This window comes from Eleutherodactylus coqui, chromosome 11 (assembly GCF_035609145.1).
Source record: "Eleutherodactylus coqui strain aEleCoq1 chromosome 11, aEleCoq1.hap1, whole genome shotgun sequence".
Lineage (NCBI taxonomy): Eukaryota > Metazoa > Chordata > Amphibia > Anura > Eleutherodactylidae > Eleutherodactylus > Eleutherodactylus coqui.
This window is the reverse complement of record NC_089847.1, coordinates 11,505,491-11,514,091: the sequence shown is the minus strand read 5'-3', so window position 1 is coordinate 11,514,091 and position 8,601 is coordinate 11,505,491. Positions and strand designations below refer to the sequence as shown.

Here is an 8,601-nt window from a genome sequence, read left to right as displayed (position 1 = left end):
TTATTGTGTTCCAAGCCTTGATCAAGCTCTACTTCTGCCTGCTCCTCTGCTATTCAACCGAGACTTCCCATTGCTGCCCCCTGGCTTCACTTCTGACTACGCTACCCGCCTCCTTCATGTGGACTGCGAACTGAAACCTCCCTTTGCTGACTCCTGGCTCTTCCCTGACTATTCTCCAGACCTTCAGCTATTACTCCTGAGGCTCCAACCTAGCGTCTGAAACTGCTACATTGCGACTCACTAATGATATAAGTAGTGACTAACTGTTCATGGCTAAAGACTGTGCAGTTTCCCTACAACTATGCAAAAATTAACCATGTATAGTTGTGGTGGAAGTCCAGTATTCCTATATTATGGATCGGTGGGCTTTGGCAGTAGACAGTTGTCAATTGAACATTCTGAATACATATTTCTGTCTTGCTGCAAATATAATGTCTTGCTACAAGTTATGCAATAGGTACTTCCGCTTATATGAAATATCTGTTTTATAAAACTCTGCTGACAAAGATTGAATTTAGCAATTTAGCCCGTAACCAACATGTATAAATATATTTGACTATCCAGCTGCATGCACTAATACGGAACTAGGAATCAGACATGGACAACCGCAGAAATTTCCCCAGCGACTTTACTGGAAACGTATGCAAATAACATGGGAGGTTTGTGCAATTTATAGTTCATGATGTAACATCCAATCATATCGAAGGAACCCCACGTGGCTCCAAGACAACCCACTCATTTCATCCTGACCCTGATGGTCAATCACAGATGACCGGAGGATGGAAGAATTGCAAGATGCTTATCCAATAATTAAACAATACGTTGTATGCATGTAATTTTTGACCTGCCCAGATGGGCGGATTTGTTAAACTCTTAAAATAGGCTACACGCCGATCATTAAAGGTAGAATTGAGGAAGCTATGCATGCTGAACAGCCTGTCAGTGTGGGAACTTCTTATGCGCATTATCAATTCAGAATTAATATGGAGGGCTGTAAACATTCCAAATGGAGTAAGGCGTGGTTCCGCAAAGGAAGGTTCCTCGTCAGCTGGTGGCCCGTACGGGGAGTGATCGATAGGTTCCATAGAATTCGGACAGAAGACACGGACATATGCGACCTTGGACTTGGTGGGCCCAAAATATCATCAGAACACGGTGAGATAAATTAATTATCTATACCTGTGTGGCTAAGTTCAGGCTCGCCTATGTGCCGTGCCAGGCCGAATTATTTGGATCCGCACGACGACAGGTACTTCTTTAAGTCTCGATCACTCGATAAGAACCTGTCATAAGATATAAAGGAATGTTTACATGCCTGTTGTCTTGAGAGTACTAGTTAATTGGTGACATCAATAGCTGCCCCCGGGAGGGCCTGTACGGGGTGTTTCCACTCCTGAGGGAGGAGGGAGCCGTTCAGGTGGCCTGTCGCAGAGACTCAGCAGTCCTGAGGCCCGTTTGGAGGGCCCAGGGAGGGAGAGACTGCCAGAGAAAAGTCTGATATGGGATTTCCGCTCCTGCTAGGCCTGCTTGTAGGGTCCGGGAGAAGGGAGCTATCAGACAGTATCCCGAGGGGCAGTGAGACTAAGCCAGCCGTACTGGTGCTCTGTCTATTTGTGTGTGTCCACAAATATTTGTTTATCGTTTGAATGTCCACGAGTAGATCCCTCCGTCTGAGGGTAGATTGATAAACTGTGTAGCGACAGAAATGCTAGAGACTCTAGGGCGGGGCATACTGTGTCCGGCGTCTGAGGAGACTTCTATAATCATAAATTTGGCAGCCATGATTGAAATTGCAAGGCAGCAAACAATGAGCCAAGGTTAATTCTTACACCCTCCAAAAAAGTGTGGAAGGGGTGGAGAGTCAAGTTATCATTGATTAATCAAGCAATCTTTCTGTGTGTCCTATCTGTCTTTTATATAAAGTTAGTGTGCTTGTCTGTTGTGTAGAGCTAATCCTGAGTTGTTATATAGGAATAGTTTGTTTGTTGGTCATATAGAATTAGTATCAGTAACTGTAGGAAGGGATTGTTAGCAATTGGTTATAGCCAAGATAATGCACCGTACACAGCGGCGCGCTGTGGGTTTGGACTTTATAGGTTAGGTTGCGTTATTGGATCCCTTCTAGTAAAAGACAGACTACTAAACTATATTGCTTTCGAATTGTTAAACGTTAATAATAGCATAGAAGCATAGGCTTGTGCCCGTAAGTGTGTTTGGAGAAAGGAAAAAAAAGAGCTGCTAACTACATTTAAAAAGAGGAAGTGGAACTCTTAATAGAAGCGGAGCAATTCCTGTGCTGTAATAAATAACTACTGTTGGATGTTAAAACTACTGCGGATGGCTTGTTATGTAACCTAATCCTTCAGACAATACATCCGTCATACAAATGTAAAAAGTTGTATGCCACGCACATCCTGAGGGGGCTTTTAAGAATACAGACTGCGTAGCCCACCAAATCCCAATACACCGTGCCCACAAGAAAATACGTCTATGTTTGCCGAGTCCCCAATAGGTGTTTAGTCCCCAATTCAATTGTAACCACCGCTGTGACAGAAGTTACAACATAATATATGTGATTTATGCATTAGACGTTAGAATTTCTCTAAGTGTCAGAAAAGAGGAAGTGAAGGTGGGCTGCAATGGCGTCTGTATTAATATACAAAGACACCAGCTTAGTGAATAGAGAGAATTGCAGTACATTACCAATCAGATGGAGATGCCCGGCATCTAATACTGCATCTGCCCGGTCGCCGGAAGTCTGACAAAAATTGTTGTAAAAGTGAAAATTAGCCACGTACTCCCGTTATCTCCCTTATAATCCTGTCGCTGGGCTGTCACATGAGTAAGAGACCTAAAAAGAGGAAGTTACTTGCCCGGTAGTCCCAGCACAAGTAACGTATATTCACAGACAATATAGAATAAATAAACTACAGGGAGAAAGAGAGACGGTAGAGAAGCCAAGGAATAGGAAACAAGCAGGTAACGATAAGGCCAGGTATCCACAGGAGGAACGGGGCAGATTGACCCGTAATTTGTAAAATGTAAATTGTGTGGTGCATAAGACTTTATCTTTATTGAGTTGTGATGTGTACCCAAGGACCGCTAACATTGAATGAGAGAATAAGGAAGTAAGTGATTAGCCACACTCAGAGGGGTGGAGCTAGATGATGCAAGAACACGTCTCTTATCCAAGGAGGGGGTACGAATCATAGATAGCCAGAAGAAAAAGTTTTGTTTGTTTCCTCCTGTCCCAAACTCAGCTTTCCACGGTTCCTGACAAATTATGGGACACCTACAAGACAGGCATAGGGAAATTGAATGTATCGACCATGATAATATATACGAGACCCAGATACACACCCCTGGGTCAAACAGTATCCCCATAGATAAAAAAAAAAAAAAAAAAAACAAAAAAAAAAACAAAAGAGTGAAGGGTCAGCCACACATATTAGGTGCTGTGTGCTGATGCTTTGGAAAAAACTGCCAACCGGCCACAATTTCACTGTTAATTTCTCTTGCAGAAGGCTGTAAGGCCTGGAGGCCTCCAAAGACTACCAAGTTCTGCAGGCCATACCTGTACTTACACCCGTTGCCAAATTCCGCACCTTTCTGGACCTTGTTTCATACTGCCACCTATACGACAGTATTGACACAAAAGCACGAAGGACAACCACAGCCATGAGGGTGGATCCAGTGACTTGAGGAGCTCCCTCACCTGCTTTTGCGGTGGCAGCAGTACAGGCAATGGTTGACAAATCTTCTAAGTTGGTATTGGACTACCCCCTAGTGGTCCACACCCCAAATGACACCCAGAACATACTCATGCAAGTGCAACCCAAGCACTTATCTCTGGCCTATTAGATCCGACTACAATGTGCTCTTTCCATGCCTCCCCCAATATTGCTCTGAGCTTCCCAATGTTGTAATACCTTGAATCCGGCCACTCTTCTTTTAATCAGGTATTCAGGTTCAAACGGGGGAGGGGAGGCATAGGTGATTTGAGTATGGCGGATCAGCTATTTTTTTAAATAGCATTATTGTAGTGAGGTACACACTGTTGATGATGCATATTTTGAGTTTTCTTTTGTAGATGGTATCAGGGTGAGGATTGATGATTCCGAACCAGATATGCAGAGGTCACACAACAAGATGTCCTAAACGCAGAAGCTCTGCCTCCGCATGTCTCAGGGCAAGAAGCGGAACCGGAGGCCCTCACTGGGGCGTGTGGAGTGGTAGAAGGTAAGTCGGCAACTTTTTACACTGACTCCTGGAATGCATTTGGCATAGCTCATGATTATGGCCCAATATGGAAGGCCAGGCAGCTTGTTATCTCAGTAGGACAGCCAATTAAGAATGGTGCAGCGGTGCAGGGTCTCATGGAAACCCTACTACTACTACCTGGCAATGGAGAATCCACACCGATTTCTACAACGGAGAAGCGAGAGATGACACCCTCGCCGACAACACAGCAAAGGCAGCGGCCCTCAAGCCGTGGAAGAAAGAAGAATAGATACTGACAGCATGAGTCAGTGATAAGACTTTGGACTTTGATAAAACCTTTGGACTTTGATAAAACCTTTGGACTTTGATAAGACTTTGGACTTTGATAAGACTTTGGACTTTGATATGTCAAGGACTTTACAGTTACAAGTCAACGAGGAAAGAAAGCAGATGGGCTAAAATACGGGAGCGACAGCACAGGACGGCGTATGGCGAACAATCAACAGAACTTGCCTACAGAGGTCCCTGTTCCCCATGATGGCCCAGCTGGTATACAGAATCAAAAGCAGCGATGACGGCGACACTGAACAAGAATGGGTGACACCTGGGTTCTCTGTAGCTGCTGCATCATTTGTCCAGTTAGCATGATCTTTGCCATGTGCGAGTCCGGACAGAAGTAAGGTGGCCATATAACGCTTGCCTTGACCACTCTACCCATTTCAGAGATTGCCAATTTGACCACATTCAGCTCACACCTGTAGGGGAGTATGAATATGTGCTTGTTGTTGCTCGAGTCTTTTTCAGGTTGGAGGCCCACCCGGATACTAAGGTAAATGAGCAGATAACCACACAGAAATTCATGAATGAGGTAATCTGCAGATATGGGGTACCAGAAGTGATTGAGTCGAACAAAGGTACACACTTCACAGGTGAAATAATGCAACACATCATGTCTGTTTTGGGTATATTTCAGGCTTTCCACACACCCTACCATCCACGGAGTAGTGGGAAAGTAGATACGAAAGGCAATAGAGAAAATGGGTAAAGTTTGAATTGAGTGTCTTTCATTACTTTTTCTTTTTCTTAGGAGGATACATGCCACAGAAGCTGAATTTGGGGAATGATTTTCTTGTTAATCTTGTCATAGGCCTCTCCAAGGAATTGTTAGTAATGCATTCTGCAGACTCTGCTTTTCCCCAGGTCCTACAGATGAGTGTCACAATCTAAAACCAGGTGACAGGGTCTATGTGGAAAAGTTTAAGAGAGAAACCCTGTTTGAATGTCCCTACCAGATGTTGTTCACCACCCCAACTGCAGTCAAGCTCGAAGGAAAGCCCACTTGGATCCACACTTCGCATTGAAAAAACTAATGATCCTGCATATCCTTTACATGCTATAATGTGGTACAATTCCTCTAACACACACCTTTGACTACTGTACACTAGCTCCCTGTTTCAGAACAAATTAATACAATCAAATGTGCAATATGAAGCCTACACTGAGGGTGAGAATCCAACACCGCATCGTGCTAAGAGAGAAGTTGACGCTCCAGGTGGTAACTTTAATCCACATGTACACATAGATGCAATAGGAGTGCCAAGGGGGGTGCGAGATTAATTTAATTCTAGAGATCAGGTTAAAGCAGGTTTTGATTCCTCATTTGCTTTTGTCACTGTTAATAATAATGTAGATTGGATGAATTATATCTCTTACAATGAGCAGAGGTTTGTAAACTACACCAGAGATGCTTTGCAAGGGTTAGCTAACCAGTTAGGGCCCACTGCATCCATGGCGTTCCAAAATAGAGTGGCCGTGGATATGATTTTCGCAGGAAGAGGTGGGGTATGTAATTTCCTGTACGTGTATTCTCCCTTTAATGTGACCAATGTTTCCCTTGTTTGAAAAAGATGAAGAGCCAGTTCCGATAATGCCAACCAGGTACGTTACCAGAAGAATGGAGAAATGTACCAGTACTGCGCCTGCCTCAGTCTCATAAGATGGACTGTCAGTGGACTTCCCATTTGCCTAGGGAAAGTGCAGAAGACCTTAGGTTCCGGCGAGGGCACACCCTGTGGGGTGTTAACTCGTACAGATAGAGGGTATGGATGCCCGGAAATAAGCCCAGGGAATCCATGGCCTCCTTCTGAGGTGAGGTAGGGATCCCTCCCCTTTTAGGAGTAGGGACTTACAGGCAGTGGGAAAACCCTGACGCAAGGGTGAGGCGAACTGGACGTGTTCACCATTAGGACTATCTCCAGGAGGGACATTGGTGTGGGTGAAGATTAAGGAGTCCCACGCCGTGCGTACCTGTGCACGCTATTAGTATTGTAACATTATGCTAGAGCGAGAAGAGAGGCTCCTGGTGATAGTTTTGATCTACACGTATACATTGACATCACAGGATAGCCAAGGGGGGTACCTGACAAGTTTTAAAAATTAGAGACCAAGTTAAAACTAGATTCGAGTCCATTTTCCCGATCATTAGGGTAAATAAATGTTGACTGGATTAATTATGTTTATTATAATTAACAGCGGTTTATAAATTATACTAGAGACGCCTTATAGGGACTAGTCGACCAATAGAACCTACCTCGACTACGACTTTTCAAAATAGAATGGCACTAGGTACGATTTTAGCCAAAAAAGGGAGTGTCTGTAAGATGATAGGGGAGACTTGTACCTACATTCCAGACAAAACGTGACCCACAGGAAAAAACGTTGCCATTAAGAAACTGACCGCACTAACTAAAAAGAGCTAACCTTAGTCTGTTTTCCTCAGTTAGGTACCTAACAGGAGAAGGAAAAAATATAGAAAAATAAGCTTTGAAACATTGTGTATTTAGAACACTGTGATAGGGTTTTTGCTAAGATTTTGCTTTATTTTATCTGCAGTGCACTCTGCTTATGTCCACGCAACATGCCGGTGTTACAACGCCCCTGGTCCTGTTACCTTGCCGCCTCTGGAAAAGGGAAGTGGGAATAATCAGCTTGTAGCTCTTTCCTTCGAGACTAATATATATGATAATGCACTTACTAATAAGACAGGGGTTCAGTCATGTTGATCAGTCATTAGATAGTCCTGACTTTGCACTCTTGTTGATGAATCGAGGTAACGTCAAGAAGGCGGGGTTCTATACAAGTTATGCAGAGTTTACCTGAAATAGTGAAAGTCGCACCTCTCCTAACCTGATTATATTTGTCACCTTTATAGGAATCATTCTAATTTCTGTTTGTCGTTGCATACAGTGTATTCCGACCCTGATGACTGCCTGGTCCACCTGTCCCACTACGATGTCCAACAAAAAGCCCACTGTCAGCGCAACCGTCGTCATCATGGATCCAGAATGTGATGATGTCGAACCATCCTATACCCCCATGGCAGTAGTAGGCCTAGTCGTCTACAACGCAATGCGAGTCTAGGGTCAGCGGTGGGGGATTGGGGTGGGACGGAGCAGGGCGAGTTTAGTGAAACAGATAGTTTCAAGGGGGGTCTGTGGTGGAAGTCCAGTATTCCTATATTATGGATCGGTGGGCTTTGGCAGTAGACAGTTGTCAATTGAACATTCTGAATACATATTTCTGTCTTGCTGCAAATATAATGTCTTGCTACAAGTTATGCAATAGGTACTTCCGCTTATATGAAATATCTGTTTTATAAAACTCTGCTGACAAAGATTGAATTTAGCAATTTAGCCCGTAACCAACATGTATAAATATATTTGACTATCCAGCTGCATGCACTAATACGGAACTAGGAATCAGACATGGACAACCGCAGAAATTTCCCCAGCGACTTTACTGGAAACGTATGCAAATAACATGGGAGGTTTGTGCAATTTATAGTTCATGATGTAACATCCAATCATATCGAAGGAACCCCACGTGGCTCCAAGACAACCCACTCATTTCATCCTGACCCTGATGGCCAATCACAGATGACCGGAGGATGGAAGAATTGCAAGATGCTTATCCAATAATTAAACAATACGTTGTATGCATGTAATTTTTGACCTGCCCAGATGGGCGGATTTGTTAAACTCTTAAAATAGGCTACACGCCGATCATTAAAGGTAGAATTGAGGAAGCTATGCATGCTGAACAGCCTGTCAGTGTGGGAACTTCTTATGCGCATTATCAATTCAGAATTAATATGGAGGGCTGTAAACATTCCAAATGGAGTAAGGCGTGGTTCCGCAAAGGAAGGTTCCTCGTCATAGTCAATAATCACTTAAATCCATTAGTGAGTCGCAGCGAGCTGAAGCTTTTGGGCACACAATGGCCACATCTCAGCCACACGACAAATGTTTTGTGGAATCGTATGCTTAAGTTATGTCTGGGCAAACTAGAAACACCCTTTGCACACTGCTGTGTCTACTAGAA

General features: G+C 43.8%; 1 long non-coding RNA gene across 1 annotated transcript; it reads left to right on the top strand.

Annotated features, from left to right (window-relative positions):
• Positions 1-334: 334 nt before the first annotated feature.
• On the top strand, positions 335-8,320 carry LOC136582803 (uncharacterized). The gene is made up of 2 exons (XR_010787223.1): positions 335-938; positions 7,114-8,320. It is a non-coding gene; the product is annotated as an uncharacterized lncRNA (long non-coding RNA).
• The last annotated feature ends 281 nt before the right edge of the window (positions 8,321-8,601 follow it).